At 39.7% G+C, this 17,803-nt stretch overlaps 1 protein-coding gene across 1 annotated transcript in view; it reads left to right on the top strand.

The window, feature by feature from the left end:
- LOC134480136 (disks large homolog 5-like) overlaps nucleotides 1-17,803 on the top strand; it is a 323,827-nt gene that overhangs the window by 269,434 nt on the left and 36,590 nt on the right.

The raw sequence follows: 17,803 nt of genomic DNA, 5'->3' as shown, positions 1-17,803 counted from the left end.
CCTCCATTTATTCAATTATTAGTATATTTTAATTAATGCTCACCTTATTTTTGGTGTACAAAGAATATGCACCATGTCAGTAAAGTATATGTATGAATGTGTGTGTGTGTGTGTGTGTGTGTGCGTGTGTATGTTCCTGTCTATGTTTGAGCCTGTTCTTCCATGAACTCACTATAAAATTTTATAAAATGACTTAGAAGTCTGTAGTGAAAACTGTCCAGGTTCATGTAAACGTGTGTTACTACTGTCCCATGGTACCTTTCAGATAACACTGATACTGTGGCCTACTTTAAAACAGCCTAAGTCCGGGCTCTGCATGGTGCTCATTGACATTTTGACATCGGAACCACGACAGAAATCAGCAAAAGGTTCATTTATTACATGCTGTTGTTACTAAGGTGAGGCAAAGCCTTGCCCCATATAGAGACTGGTAGGATGTGATGGCAGTACATAAACTCGCTTTTCCCTGTCCTGTGTGTCTTTGCCTGCAGAGGTCTCTCCTGCAGGAAATACTTTCACATGCTTCTTTAAAAGCACCTGTTCCTCACACCTAGATCAGCTGTGAAAAGAGGCTTCTCCAAGTCAGTCTGAGTGCTCCCACTCCCACCTCAGAGCTGCAACACCATAGGATCCTCCAGCCACACTGAAGGGTAGGTCCCATTGAGGAGTTAGACGAAAGTGCCCCTTCTCAGAAGTGACTTAGAACAGAAGGTTGAGAAGTGAGAGTCAACACCCAAGTGCTTCTTCCTGGAGAAAGCAACCAGATCTCCCTGTTAAACAGTGTAGTCTATCACAGGACCCAGTTCTTCGCCTGCAGAAGATTTTTCTGGAGATTAGTTGCCCAGGCAGAATGGGGTTACATTCTTGATCCATGCTCACTCCCACAACAAAAGCTCCTCCCCTAGAAGTCCTTAAGTTGACCCAAGTCCTTTTAGGACCAACAGACAAGAGAGAACAGAGTGCATCCAAGGGAAGAGAAGAGGCCAGAATGATTATAACCTGGATAAATCCCCCAAATCAGCCACCTAACAACTCTAGGGTTTGTGCATATTGTGGATTTCAGAATCTTAAGGTCAGATTTTTCTGATAACACCTGCTAGGTGAAGCTGAACTCTACTGTAGGTGGGATTATCCCAGGCAGGGAGGGGATCTGGGTCTTCAGGCCTGGCCAGCTTCTTCATTCTCCTGAAAGTAATTGTTGGTCAGCTCTAAATCTGAAGTGGGAGTTGGTTTTTCTCAACTCAAACAGATATTTCAATTCTCATACACTATGTGAGAGACACACATTTACCCACAGGGGATTTGAACTTACTTCTATACAAGTGACTGTGGGCCAAAAGAGGGAAACCATACCTGCCTTTAGCATTCTGTCTTTATCAGAGACTACAGAGACTAGCTTCCTGGACAAACATGTCCAAGCAGACAGACATTGTAAGGGGGAAAATTGAGGTAAGAAATGTCATGGGGCCAGTGATTTCAGACTGTACCTTTAGCGAGAAAATCTCTGTTGGCATTAAGGCAAGCAGCCTTGGGCCTGCTAAAACTTGTCACTACTTCACAGTGTTTCTGCCTTTATGTCTGCTCAGGGTCCTCATTATATGAAGGCCTTTCTTTTAAAAAAATTATATAAAGCAATGTTTCTCAGACTGTGAGGCACAACTTCACACACAGATTGCATATCAGATACCTTGCATATTATGACTTATAAGTACTGCAAACTTCATTAGGAAGTAGCAATGAAACAATTTTATACTTGGGGTCACCACAGCATGAAGAGCTGTATTGCAGAGTTGCAGCACTAGGAGTGTTGAGAACCACTGCCATAGAAGCTGACACTTGGAAACAGATTCCTCAGATGAGGAGAGGCACATGGCAAGGGATACTGTGTCCCACCCTAGGACCCAGAGGCAGGATCTATCCCAGGAGTCGGTGTGCTCATCTTGTCTTCAGTTCTCCCAGGTTCAAGAAGAGCATTGATCATCTCAGGAGAGTCAGCTTGCACAGCCCACATCAGGCCCAAAGCTTCCCTTCACAGAGAAGGATGTGGGTGTAAGTGACAGCCAGTGAGACTGAGGGATCTGATGATAATTGGCTCTGAGCTGTGGTTTCTTCACCTGTAAAATGGAGGCGTTTCTGCTGAAGTGGGTTGTCGTGGACATGGACAGAACATACACACTGATCAGGGCCTCCCTAGCATGGTTGATTGTAGATTTTCTCTGGTGATCCAGTTAAAAGTAGAATCTCTAGCCACGGAGTGTTAGATGCTGGGCACCTTAAAGGTGGTGTAAACATACTGTGATTCTAATGCTACCTCGAATTTACACCCTAGGCTCTTGTTTTGAATTTAAAAAGACGAATCAAGTATAAACTGCCAATGTGAAATAATCATGGTCAGAATTGTTCTAATTCCTGTGAAGTTATTTAGTTTTTCTTTTTCTGCATCTATCTTGAAGGCATCTAGAGTAGCCCTATTGAGATCCTAAAGCCTTCTATTCAGGTGCTACCCATCCATTCCTCTCTCCTTGAGGACTTCACAGGTAACTGAATAAAACCTGATTTCTTGTCAGATTGTTCCCAGCTGGTGTGATGTCTCTGTCCATGGACCTTGCCAAAAGCTGCAGAGCCAATGTGTTGTTTTACAACACAAAATTCCAAACATTAATTTTACCAATGAAGTTCCTGGTTCAGATGCTGACGTCAAGTAAAGCTCCCAAGTGTCCTTCCTAATTCACTGACCTATCAGAGAAGGGGATTCTTGTTCCCTCTGAACACTTTCCTAAAAATCCTTCAACTCCATTTCCATTGCCTTAGCTACCTTCATTTCCTTTCAAGTCCTGCCTTGAATGCTCTGGACCTAAGTGCACTTTTTACCTTTGCAATAAAGGTGTGTGGTAGGTGAACCATACAGTAATAAAGTTCATGTTTACAGGAAACAAACAGATCTTGCGTAAATGGCCTTGAAATGCTATACCAAACCATAGTTTTTCGTTAAATAATACATTCTTGGAGATCACAGTGTGATCCCATATTCTGTATCCTAACTTAATAAGTTAGAACATTAATAATGTTCTCTCTATTATACAAATCACATTCTCTCATGTGTATTCTGGTCTTTTTCTGTCATGTCTGATTGCATCATCATGGGAATCCCAAGGAACATCAATCCTGGGCTTTTGAAACAGTTGCATATGTCCAACCAGGATCCAAAACCACCCAGGAGACTACTGATACTTGACACACATAAATTGACCTCACTATTTTCATATAGTTTATGGCAAGAGGTCACCATTCCTGACCATGTCTCATTATCCAACAAGATAATAAATGGATGAGTTGAGGTCAAGGAGGTCACCCCACAAAGCACAAAAAATCCATCTCAGATAACCATGTACGGTTTGTTGAATCCAAAATATCCATGAATTTCAGGACTCAATGTAAGTCCAAACCTAAAGATAATAGATATTGAAGAGAATTAAGAGTTCCAGTTCATAGGTTCAGTAAATATCTTCAACAAATCATTGCAGAATACTCCCATAAGCTGAAGAAAGAAAATGCCAAATCATACAACAAGCCTACAGAACGCCAAATTAATTATACCAGAAAAATTCCTCCCTTCACATAAAAATTAAACACTAAATGCACAGATACAAGAAAGTAAATTAAAAGGGGTAAGGTACAAATATCCAGTACCAAATTAATTCAGACCAATTTGAATTACACCAGACTTCTCAAGAGAGACTCTAAAAGCCAGAAAAACTTGGGCTGATGTAATGCAGACCCAAGCTCCTATACACTGAGTAATTCCCAATCGCCATAAATGGAGAAACCAGGATATTACATGACAAAATCAAATTTAAACTATATTTTTCTCTATAATGCACACCAGAGGATGATAGGAAGAAAACTCCAAGACAATGAACTAAATATTATCCAAGAAAATCCAAAAAATTAATCATCTCACAATAATTACAAAAAAGAGAAGTATACAAACATAATTTTACCTATAACCAAAAAAGAAGAGAAAGCAGCAATCATTGGTTTTAAATATCTAACTAGACCCTCTCTCACCAATCTTCCTTGGTCCTAGGGAATAAATAACTAGGCAATGTGTATACAAGTATGGATCTATTGTCCTAGGTACTGGGTAGAAGAGGATTGACTTATCTGGTATCAATGTGGTGGTAGCACCTTGACGCTGGTAGGAATGTGGCCCCACCAAATGGAGATCCTAGATGTGTGAGGTGGGAATGGATATGTGTAGTTCGGGGAAGGCTGTTATATAGAAAATGCTGAGAAGAAATATGATGATGAGGCTTGATGAGGGGAGTCTGGAAAGCGGGATAACATTTGAAATTTAAATTAATGAAATAACCAATTAATAAAAGATAGCCAAAATTAAAATAAAAAGTAAAAAGTTAAAAGAAAAATTAAACCAAAACAAAACGAAAGAAAACCCTGTGGTGTATTGATAAAATTCAGCTTGTATTTTAATGCTAATTTGTAGAATGTAAGACTGTTTAACCCCCAGAAAGGTGACCCTGCTCCCAGTTAATTGTGATTATAAAGAAGCACAGCAGACAGATGGTGGAGGTGAGTTTGAGGGCTTTCCTAGAGAGGATCATGAGGGGGGAAGAAGGAAGAAGCTGCCAAAGAAGAAAGGAAGAATGGATGTGATGGAGAGGAGAGAGGAAGGAGGACAGCAGCCATGGGTTAAGACAGAGGAACGCCTGGTCCTGAGGGCTGACCAAGTGGAACAAAGAGCAGCCAAGATGCTGCATAGTAAGTAAGAGTTCAGAGTCATTGTTTGGAAAGTAGACCAAATTCCATGCAGGACAGGCAGCTGCCCAGCTACTGTGCTGATTAGGGGATATTATAAATAAATTAAAAACTATGTATAACCAGTAAGCCAGCTCTAGAGAGGATCCTAATAGGAATACTATAGTTTGCAGGGAAGGATAAAATACCAGAGGTCACAGGAAATAAATTAACACCACTAGGACAGTCAATCAAATGAAATCGATGAAAAAGTCAAAAATTTTAAAAAAAATGACAAAATTAATACAGAGGTTTGAATAATATTTACAATTGAATTGAATAAACTCAATTCCCCAGTAAATAGACATATATTAAGCCAGAAACAGGATTACCATTTGTTTATGTAATGGTATAAACAGACTAGTGAAACCGAACTAAGAACCATGTCCCTGTAGTAATTCTATTCAGTTTGTCTATGTAGCTGACAGAATAGATTTCAAACTCATCCTGTCCAGAAGATGTAAGGAAATTCATTTCATACTTTGCAATGACAAAAGGATACTACAATTCTAAATACACACATATTAAACACAAGCTTCTCAAATTTAAAAATATACAGTATCAGATAGATATGAAACGACAGATTAGTTATAATAGTGGTTGTGATTTGTTTAAATTGTCTATTCAGACCACCTAACAGATCACATGCAAATAAACAAAACAGGAGGAGCAGAATTAAGGTACATCGTCAGGCAAATGAACCTAACAAACTACATTGAACTATACATATACTTTCTATCAGCCTGTGGACCTTTCTCCAAAATTGACCACATATAAGGATACAAAACAACCCTCAGGAAATATAATAAAGTTGAAGTAATGTCATGCATTCTCTCTGAGCACAAAGGAATCAAAGTGGTATCACACAATTAAAAGTACAGAATATACACACACTCATGGAAAGTAAGTAACATAAACAATACAACAACTGAAAGGGTCAGGGGAGAAATAAATAAGGAAAATTTAAAATAGTTTTAATCTCTTTGTCTACTATCAGAAGGAGAGAATTTGGAGTGTGTGCTCTTGGGATTATGCCTTGAATTGGCTCACCACATTCCCAATTTCCCTTGGCAATGATAAGATATATGATTCGGCATTACACATTGGAAGTGTGTAATTTGCCTTTTGATTTCATATGGGGGAAATAATTACGGGACTGCATGGAGTTTTATGAAGCTCTTTGGATGAACTGTGTAGACTGTGAAAGACTACAAGGATTTTTGAAGGTGTGGGAAATGCATTTTTATTTTGATATGTTTAAGATCCTATGGAAAATTGTGAGTAGGATATGGTGAATTGAATGATAATGGCCCACATAAACTCACATGTATGCATGTTTGGTTTCTTGTTAGAGGAAATGTGTGGGAAGTATTATAAGATATGTATTGGTTGGAGGAGTATTTTGGGATTGGGCTTTGAGGTTTCCAAATCCAATACCATTTATACTTAACTGTCACTTTCTCTGTCTCCAACTTGCAGATAAGATGTAAGCTCTCAGCTAGTTCTCTAGAAACATGGTGACCTACCTGCTGCCATGTACCTCAGCATAATAGTCATAACTCAGAATCCTTGAAACTGTAAGCAACAATATACTCTTTCTTCTATAAGTTCCCTTGGACATGGTGTCTCTTCACAGCCTATAAAACAAAGATTGGAAGGAATACTTAACTGAAAAATTTCTCAATAAAATACAGGCAAATAAAATTCAGACATATACCAAACATATCAGGTACCATGATCAAGATGGCTTGACTACAGAGGGGCAAGAATATTTCAACAAATACAAATGAATAAACAATACACCACATGAAACCAAGAACAAGAAACACATGATCATTGACTAGAGGCAGACAATTTCTTTGGCAAAATCTCACAGTGATACATGAAACAGTCCTGGTGAATCTGGGATATGGAGAAGATATACCTTAACAATATAATGGCAATATACAAGGCCAACAGCATCCTGACTGGAGAATATCTTAATGCATTTCCCTAAGATAAGTAATAAGTCACAGGTGTTCAATCTTTTCATCTAATCCAAGTAGTATGTGAAGTCTTACCCAAAACAAAAAATAGAAAGATGGAAAGGCATGTCCACATGAAGGAAAGCAGTCAGAATTTTCTGATTTGCAGGTGATACGATCCATATATAAACAGCACGAAGTTTCCACTAGAAAACTCCTACAGCTCATAGACCCACTCACTAAATCACATTAAAGTCAATAAAATTCCTGTATACCAACAATAAATATCAACAAACATACCAAGAAAAGAAACCCACTCAGAATAGCCTTAAAAATTTTGTAATAAATCTAAGGAACTGAAGACTTGCTACAAAGAACACATTAAGAAAAATAAGAAAAAACTGAAGAAAGCAGAAAATGAAGACACCTCATTTTCATGTATCAATATGACTGATATTTTTTATCGAATTCCTACCAGAATCGTCAACAAGTTTAAATCCATCCCGTCCTAATTGTGATGCAGGGCTTCATTTGAATGAAAAAAAGATCTCAACCAATGAAAGCATAAATGAAGGGCAGTCAGACACTGCCAAATAGTAAGACAGTAAAACACTGCAGGACGCATAATCTTTAATAATTTCAAGTTCATTTTGGGGAATAGTAAAAAAGAAACCCAGCCTGTTGATACAATGAGAACAAACACAATGTCTAAAAGAAGATAATAAAGGACACAGATATTGGTGTATGTTCTCATCAGCATCTCGGTTTTGACAAAGAGGCCAAAGTAACAAACAAAAGAAAACAAAAAACCCACAACCACCACCTCCACACATAAGGTGCAGTTTTCAACCAGTTGGTTGCAACTACTTCCTGGGGCAATCACATAGGAGACATACTTTATACAGGATATTTACATTACCATTCAAAAGAGTAGTAACCTTACATTTATGACTTAACAATGAAATAATTTTGTAGTTGGGGGTTGGCTACCACAATGTGAAACACTGTATTCCTTGACATGCTTTTGGTCATGGTATTTGTTTTGAAGTAACAGAAATGTGACTGATATATAAACTGGTACCAGAGGGAGTGGACTTGTTTTTGTGAGGAATCTCTTGTTTTTTGGAGGAGGGTGGAATACTTTGGATTGGGAAAACTTTTGAAATATGTAAGCAGATCATAACAGTCCATTTTAGTTTGCTGCATGGGAGACATAAGAATTGTGAGTAGTGTGCAAAATAGAGCCTCTCTAATGAGACTTCAAAGCATTGCAGGAACTCTATTCGTGACTGGCTTAGAAGCTATTAACATTATTTTAGCAAACAATCTGTCTCGTTTCTGCCTGTATACTAAGAAGATACCTAAAGATAAATAAAAAAGTAACGGAATGCTCTCTGCTCCCAGACCCCTTGAGAGAGAGAGACCCAACCGCCTGGTCAGGTGGGCACTCCTGAGGCTGCAGAGCTGAAGAGACCACCAACACTGCTCACCCCTGCCCACATCCCTGGCCCAGGAGGAAACTGTATAAGGCCTCTGGGCTCCCGTGGGGGAGGGCCCAGGAGTGGCAGGACCCCTGCCTGAGACACCGCCGGAACCTGAAGGAAACAGACTGGATAAACAGTTCTCTGCACCCAAATCCCGTGGAAGGGAGAGCTAAACCTTCAGAGAGGCAGAAAAGCCTGGGAAACCAGAAGAGACTACTCTCTGCACACACATCTCGGACGCCAGAGGAAAAAGCCAAAGACCATCTGGAACCCTGGTGCACTGAAGCTCCCGGAAGGGGCGGCACAGGTCTTCCTGGTTGCTGCCACTGCAGAGAGCCCGTGGGCAGCACCCCACGAGCGAACTTGAGCCTCGGGACCACAGGTAAGACCAAATTTTCTGCTACAAGAAAGCTGCCTGGTGAACTCAAGACACAGGCCCACAGGAACAGCTGAAGACCTGTAGAGAGGAAAAACTACACGCCTGAAAGCAGAACACTCTGTCCCCATAACTGACTGAAAGAGAGGAAAACAGGTCTACAGCACTCCTGACACACAGGCTTATAGGACAGTCTAGCCACTGTCAGAAATAGCAGAACAAAGTAACACTAGAGATAATCTGATGGCAAGAGGCAAGCGCAAGAACCCAAGCAACAGAAACCAAGACTACATGGCACCATCGGAGCCCAATTCTCCCATCAAAACAAACATGGAATATCCAAACACACCAGAAAAGCAAGATCTAGTTTCAAAATTATTTTTGATCATGATGCTGGAGGACTTCAAGAAAGACATGAAGAACTCCCTTAGAGAACAAGTAGAAGCCTACAGAGAGGAATCGCAAAAAAGCCTGAAAGAATTCCAGGAAAACATAAATAAACAAGTAGAAGCCCATAGAGAGGAGACACAAAAATCCCTGAAGGAATTCCAGGAGAACATAAATAAACAAGTAGAAGCGCATAGAGAGGAGACACAAAAATCCCTGAAAGAATTCCAGGAAAACACAATCAAACAGTTGAAGGAATAAAAAAGGAAATAGAAGCAATCAAAAGAAAGAACACATGGAAACAACCCTGGATATAGAAAACCAAAAGAAGAGATAAAGAGCTGTAGATACAAGCTTCACCAACAGAATACAAGAGATGGAAGAGAGAATCTCGGGAGCAGAAGATTCCATAGAAATCATTGACTCAACTGTCAAAGATAATGTAAAGCAGAAAAAGCTACTGGTCCAAAACATACAGGAAATCCAGGACTCAATGAGAAGATGAAACCTAAGGATAATAGGTATAGAAGAGAGTGACAACTCCCAGCTCAAAGGACCTGTAAATATCTTCAATAAAATCATAGAAGAAAACTTCCCTAACCTAAAAAAGAGATACCCATAGGCATACAAGAAGCCTACAGAACTCCAAATAGATTGGACCAGAAAAGAAACACCTCCCGTCACATAATTGTCAAAACACCAAACGCACAAAATAAAGAAAGAATATTAAAAGCAGTAAGGGAAAAAGGTCAAGTAACATATAAAGGCAGACCTATCAGAATCACACCAGACTTCTCGCCAGAAACTATGAAGGCCAGAAGATCCTGGACTGATGTTATACAGACCCTAAGAGAACACAAATGCCAGCCCAGGTTACTGTATCCAGCAAAACTCTCAATTAACATTGATGGAGAAACCAAGATATTCCATGACAAAACCAAATTTACACAATATCTTTCTACAAATCCAGCACTACAAAGGATAATAAATGGTAAAGCCCAACATAAGGAGGCAAGCTATACCCTAGAAGAAGCAAGAAACTAATCGTCTTGGCAACAAAACAAAGAGAATGAAAGCACACAAACATAACCTCACTTCCAAATATGAATATAACGGGAAGCAATAATCACTATTCCTTAATATCTCTCAATATCAATGGCCTCAACTCCCCAATAAAAAGACATAGATTAACAAACTGGATACGCAACGAGGACCCTGCATTCTGCTGCCTACAGGAAACACACCTCAGAGACAAAGACAGACACTACCTCAGAGTGAAAGGCTGGAAAACAACTTTCCAAGCAAATGGTCAGAAGAAGCAAGCTGTAGTAGCCATTCTAATATCAAATAAAATCAATTTCCAACTAAAAGTCATCAAAAAAGATAAGGAAGGACCCTCCATATTCATCAAAGGAAAAATCCACCAAGATGAAGTCTCAATCCTAAATATCTATGCCCCAAATACAAGGGCACCTACATATGTAAAAGAAACCTTACTAAAGCTCAAAACACACATTGCACCTCACAGAATAATAGTGGGAGATTTCAACACCCCACTCTCATCAATGGACAGATCATGGAAACAGAAATTAAACAGAGATGTAGACAGACTAAGAGAAGTCATGAGCCAAATGGACTTAACGGATATTTATAGAACATTCTATCCTAAAGCAAAAGGATATACCTTCTTCTCAGCTCCTCATGGTACTTTCTCCAAAATTGACCATATAATTGGTCAAAAAACGGGTCTCAACAGGTACAGAAAGATAGAAATAATCCCATGCGTGCTATTGGACCACCACGGCCTAAAACTGGTCTTCAATAACAATAAGGGAAGAATGCCCGCATATACATGGAAATTGAACAATGCTCTACTCAATGATAACCTGGTCAAGGAAGAAATAAAGGAAGAAATTAAAATCTTTTTAGAATTTAATGAAAATGAAGGTACAACATACCCAAACTTATGGGACACAATGAAAGCTGTGCTAAGAGGAAAACTCATAGCGCTGAGTGCCTGCAGAAAGAAACAGGAAAGAGCATATGTCAGTAGCTTGACAGCACACCTAAAAGCTCTAGAACAAAAAGAAGCAAATACACCCAGGAGGAGTAGAAGGCAGGAAATAATCAAACTCAGAGCTGAAATCAACCAAGTAGAAACAAAAAGGACCATAGAAGGAATCAACAGAACCAAAAGTTGGTTCTTTGAGAAAATCAACAAGATAGATAAACCCATAGCCAGACTAACGAGAGGACACAGAGAGTGCGTCCAAATTAACAAAATCAGAAATGAAAAGGGAGACATAACTACAGATTCAGAGGAAATTCAAAAAATCATCAGATCTTACTATAAAAACCTATATTCAACAAAACTTGAAAATCTTCAGAAATGGACAATTTCCTGGATAGATACCAGGTATCGAAGTTAAATCAGGAACAGATAAACCAGTTAAACAACCCCATAACTCCTAAGGAAATAGAAGCAGTCATTAAAGGTCTCCCAACCAAAAAGAGCCCAGGTCCAGACGGGTTTAGTGCAGAATTCTATCAAACCTTCATAGAAGACCTCATACCAATATTATCCAAACTATTCCACAAAATTGAAACAGATGGAGCCCTACCGAATTCCTTCTACGAAGCCACAATTACTCTTATACCTAAACCACACAAAGACCCAACAAAGAAAGAGAACTTCAGACCAATTTCCCTTATGAATATCGATGCAAAAATACTCAATAAAATTCTGGCAAACCAAATTCAATAGCACATCAAAACAATCATCCACCATGATCAAGTAGGCTTCATCCCAGGCATGCAGGGATGGTTTAATATACGGAAAACCATCAACGTGATCCATCATACAAACAAACTGAAAGAACAGAACCACATGATCATTTCATTAGATGCTGAGAAAGCATTTGACATAATTCAACACCCCTTCATGATAAAAGTCCTGGAAAGAATAGGAGTTCAAGGCCCATACCTAAACATAGTAAAAGCCATATACAGCAAACCAGTTGCTAACATTAAACTAAATGGAGAGAAACTTGAAGCAATCCCACTAAAATCAGGGACTAGACAAGGCTGCCCACTCTCTCCCTACTTATTCAATATAGTTCTTGAAGTTCTAGCCAGAGCAATCAGACAACAAAAGGAGATCAAGGGGATACAGATCAGAAAAGAAGAGGTCAAAATATCACTATTTGCAGACGACATGATAGTATATTTAAGTGATCCCAAAAGTTCCACCAGAGAACTACTAAAGCTGATAAACAACTTCAGCAAAGTGGCTGGGTATAAAATTAACTCAAATAAATCAGTTGCCTTCCTCTATACAAAAGAGAAACAAGCCGAGAAAGAAATTAGGGAAACGACACCCTTCATAATAGACCCAAATAATATAAAGTACCTCGGTGTGACTTTAACCAAGCAAGTAAAAGATCTGTACAATAAGAACTTCAAGACACTGAGGAAAGAAATTGAAGAAGACCTCAGAAGATGGAAAGATCTCCCATTCTCATGGATTGGTAGGATTAATAGAGTAAAAATGGCCATTTTACCAAAAGCAATCTACAGATTCAATGCAATCCCCATCAAAATACCAATCCAATTCTTCAAAGAGTTTGACAGAACAATTTGCAAATTCATCTGGAATAACAAAAAACCCATGATAGCTAAAGCTATCCTCAACAATAAAAGGACTTCAGGGGGAATCACTATCCCTGAACTCAAGCAGTATTACAGAGCAATACTGATAAAAACTACATGGTATTGGTACAGAGACAGACAGATAGACCAATGGAATAGAATTGAAGACCCAGAAATGAAACCACACACCTATGGTCACTTGATTTTTGACTAAGGAGCCAAAACCATCCAATGGAAAAAAGATAGCATTTTCAGCAAATGGTGCTGGTTCAACTGGAGGGCAACATGTAGAAGAATCCAGATCGATCCATCCTTATCACCCTGTACAAAGCCTAAGTCCAAGTGGATCAAGGACCTCCACATCAAACCAGACACACTCAAACTAATAGAAGAAAAACTAGGGAAGCATCTGGAACACATGGGCACTGGAAAAAATTTCCTGAACAAAACACCAATGGCTTACGCTCTAAGATAAAGAATCGACAAATGGGATCTCATAAAACTGCAAAGCTTCTGTAAGGCAAAGGACACTGTGGTTAGGACAAAACAGCAACCAACTGATTGGGAAAAGATCTTTACCAATCCTAAAACAGATAGAGGCCTTATATCCAAAATATACAAAGAACTCAAGAAGTTAGACCGCAGGGAAACAAATAACCCTATTAAAAATGGGGTTCAGAGCTAAACAAAGAATTCACAGCTGAGGAATGCCGAATGGCTGAGAAACACCTAAAGAAATGTTCAACATCTTTAGTCATAAGGGAAATGCAAATCAAAACAACCCTGAGATTTCACCTCACACCAGTGAGAATGGCTAAGATCAAAAACACAGGTGACAGCAGATGCTGGCGAGGATGTGGAGAAAGAGGAACACTCCTCCATTCTTGGTGAAATTGCAGACTGGTAAAACCATTCTGGAAATCAGTCTGGAGGTTCCTCAGAAAATTAGACATTGAACTGCCTGAGGATCCAGCTATACCTCTCTTGGGCATATACCCAAAAGATGCCTCAACATATAAAAGAGACACGTGCTCCACTATGTTCATCGCAGCCTTTTTTATAATAGCCAGAAACTGGAAAGAACCCAGATCCCCTTCAACAGAGGAATGGATACAGAAAATGTGGTACATCTACACAATGGAATATTACTCAGCTATCAAAAACAACGAGTTTATGAAATTCGTAGGCAAATGGTTGGAACTGGAAAATATCATCCTGAGTGAGCTAACCCAATCACAGAAAGACATACATGGTATGCACTCATTGATAAGTGGCTATTAGCCCAAATGCTTGAATTACCCTAGATCCCTAGAACAAACGAAACTCAAGACAGATGATCAAAATGTGAATGCTTCACTCCTTCTTTAAATGAGGAAAAAGAATACCCTTGGCAGGGAAGGGAGAGGCAAAGATTAAAACAGAGACTGAAGGAACACCCATTCAGAGCCTGCCCCACATGTGGCCCATACATATACAGCCACCCAATTAGACATGATGGATGAAGCAAAGAAGTGCAGACCGACAGGAGCCGGATGTAGATCGCTCCTGAGAGACACAGCCAGAATACAGCAAATACAGAGGCGAATGCCAGCAGTAAACCACTGAACTGAGAATAGGTCCCCCGTTGAAGGAATCAGAGAAAGAACTGGAAGAGCTTGAAGGTGCTCGAGACCCCAAAAGTACAACAATGTCAAGCAACCAGAGCTTCCAGTGACTAAGCTACTACCTAAAGACTATACATGGACTGACCCTGGACTCTGACCCCATAGGTAGCAATGAATATCCTAGTAAGAGCACCAGTGGAAGGGGAAGCCCTGGGTCCTGCACAGACTGAACCCCCAGTGAACTAGATTATGGGGGGAGGGCGGCAATGGGGGGAGAGTTGGGAGGGTAACACCCATAAGGAAGGGGAGGGGGAGGGGGATGTTTGTCCGGAAACCGGGAAAGGGAATAACACTTGAAATGTATATAAGAAATACTCAAGTTAATAAAAAAAAAAGTAACTGAACAATTGTTTTGAGAAAACTTCAAGAGGTAGATATTGTGTGACCTTCCTCAAATTGTATGAATGTGTGTTTGTATTTTCAATTGTTAATGTAGCCAGGACTTCAGTTAATCCCTCCACATTCAGGACTTGGAAGCATATGAAACTGCAAGATCTCACACGATTAGGAAAATATCCCAATTATTGTAAGGTCCCCAAAATTGTTGTCACCCCACACTCATAGGGATACAACTTTAGAGAACATGACACCCTCATTCTCAAAAGAAGGATGGGTAGCTGATTATTTGTCTGCAGTGGGTCATAGATTTTTATTGTCATTTAGTGGGTTGGTTGCAAGTTTTTACTGGTCATGGTCAGTGAGGAAAGAGTAAAGGAGATTAGAATCAGGGATGTCTTACTTATTTTCTCTTTCCCTCCTCAACATTTTCTCTCCTATCTAGAAGTTTTGGGAAGGAGGAGAAAGGGGCTAAAATGATAAAAAGCATAGATTATTCAATTTCTTTTTGTACTAGAAAGCAACACCAAGTCTCAAATATTTCAGGATGTCATGGATTTCGAATTTAAAATTGTATTTGCATAAATGATTGAAATCTTGTTTCAGATATAAGTATCTGCATCTTATTCACAATGTGGTGTATAATTCTAATTGTATAAAATTACTACTGTACACTGCCATGGATAATTGAGGAATGCAAATAGTACTATCCAACTATAAATAATCAGTGTTCAAGTGATGTTAGGTACTAGTTCAGTTGGTACAAAAATGAGCTTTATTTAGCTTCTTTCATATGTATTCAAAGGTACAGAGAAAGTAAATCCCTTGAAAAAAAGCCACGTTTGTCCACTAAGATAAACTTTACATAAAAAGGTGGTTCTCAAATCCTTTAGAGATCTGAAGAAGCTGCCATTTCTGATGTCCAAATAGTTAAAGGCTTTTCACAGTGGGAGAGACCTCAACTCCTGGCAGTGTCCCCAGTCTGTCTGAAGAAGATGATGGGAACTAAAGAACCTTAACTGGAGTTCCCTTCAAATGTGGCAAAGTGGCCATGGGGTGAAATACCACCCACTTACCTCGACTGCTGCCAGAAAGTTGTCCAGACTGTGGAGAAGTGGATGATGGGGAAGTCTATTGTCCCAGGCTTAGGAGAAAAAAAGAGGATAGTCCTTCAAGTGACCTACTTCAAAGGATTGTTGTCAGAGCCCCTGACCCGTTCAACTGAGGGTGGATGACACAATGACATGGAAAAATTTGCTGACTGTCTGTCTGGTAGCCAACAATTTCTGTCATTTCTTTAGAATTGGAAGCTATTTTCTCTGAATTTCCTGTTTCTTCAGGCAACATTTCTCCATCTCAGGTCTCAGATGGAGACGATTAGATAGTTTCTCTTAACCTTTTCTTGTCATGAGACTCAGAAAAGAAAACGAGTTCACCATCACACAGGAATGTGACAACTAGGAACCTGACAGGACCAGGGGGGACATGGGAGGTCCAGAATGAGGGGCTCGACAGACAACCCACTGCAGCATCAAAATGCCCGCCACAACCACTGTGGCACAATAAATCCTGAGCCCTGAAGGGGATGACAATAGAGTGTGCATGGCCTGACTGCAGCCCGGGACTTTTCAAAGCTTGTATCACCCCCGAGCACTTACAAGAGTGAGGAGAAAGGCAGATGCCCAGAAGCTGCTGCTGTAGTAGGAGGCAGTTATGGCAGTTGGAGGTGGAGGTGGAGGCAGAGGAGGGATGAGAGAAGAGGGAGGAGTTTCCCTGGAAGGACCAGAACAGACAACATTCTGACTACTCCAGAACCCCACCCAAACCCAGCCCACGCCACAAATGCAGAGTCCACTGCCAATCCTCTTCATGCTAAGCATTCATTTCTTCATCCCCACTGTGCTCATTTTAGTTTTTTTAAACTCCTTTTTTGTTCTCTGTGAATTTCGCATCATGCAGCTCAACTCTGTTGATATCCACCATCACCTCATATCTGAAGTCCACCCTTGCATCCTTCTCCATATCAGAGAAAAAATAATCTATTTGTGGAAGTTGAAAAAAGAAAAAAAATGGTAATATGTCCACAAAAGAGGTGTAAAATTATAAAGATGAAGCACATAAACCCTTAAATTATTTAAAATTAACAAAATTGTTTTTCATTTCAGGAGTTGTTATGGCTAATAAGTGCAAGCTATGATAAATAGAGAATAAAAAAGCTTAAAAAGTGAGAGAAAATGATTCAGGTACAAAATTTTACACTAATATAATTTAGTTCATGAAGTCCTTCTCCAATTTTGCCAAATACAAATGGACTAAATGTTGTGACAGTCATTCTTATCTGATGCATCCTATAAATTTTCTAATTTTATCTAGCTGATCAGTGTTAAAGATAAAGTTATTTTTTTGGTGTAAAAGGGGAAATGATGAGGTGAGCTCCCTTTTTACTAAGGTGTGTCAACTTTCAATTGTTAGTTCTTTACTGGCATAGAGCTAAGTGCTGGCAGCATTACTGTCTTATCATTTCTATGGTCCATCATCAAGTTTGCTATTTTGTAGATGTTTGTCCTTCTCACCAGCTCAACACAAGCTGAGAGATCTCTTAGGTGTTGTCTAACTGCCGATTGCACAGAATAAAGATCTGAAGGCCAAGATATGCTGCAGAAAGTATGTGGGCAGAACTCCAGGCTTACAGAGGAACATAGGGTGAGGAATGCTGAAGCTGGAGCTTCAGAATAGACATGGTAGGGAAGTGATATGGACCAAAACAGGGCATAGGGGTTAAGAGATAATCACCGGTTGGGTCTCAAAACTAGAAGAATGGGGTTAAATTTAGAGAAGATAGTGCATGCCCTGTGAAAGGCCTAAGACACAAACTGTCAGTCAGAATCTCATGGTAGAGCTTACAGAGGCCTGTGAGCAATGCTCCTTTGGTGACATTAGTAAAAAGGAGAACCCCCAATCAGCATGAGGGTGCCTCCATTGCTAGGTCCTACATTTCACTTTCCTTTGGCAATTGGACTCCACACTGTTCCTAACAACATAATGATTTCAACTCTATCTCCTAAGGGATTTTGTGGCAACTGTCGAATGCTAAGCTAAGGACAAGGCTTCATGAGTGTTCCCATAACA

This window comes from Rattus norvegicus, chromosome 8 (genome assembly GCF_021556685.1).
Source record: "Rattus norvegicus strain SHRSP/BbbUtx chromosome 8, alternate assembly SHRSP_T2T, whole genome shotgun sequence".
NCBI lineage: Eukaryota > Metazoa > Chordata > Mammalia > Rodentia > Muridae > Rattus > Rattus norvegicus.
Note: the sequence above shows the minus strand (reverse complement) of the source record. Positions and strands in the feature narration are given on the sequence as shown.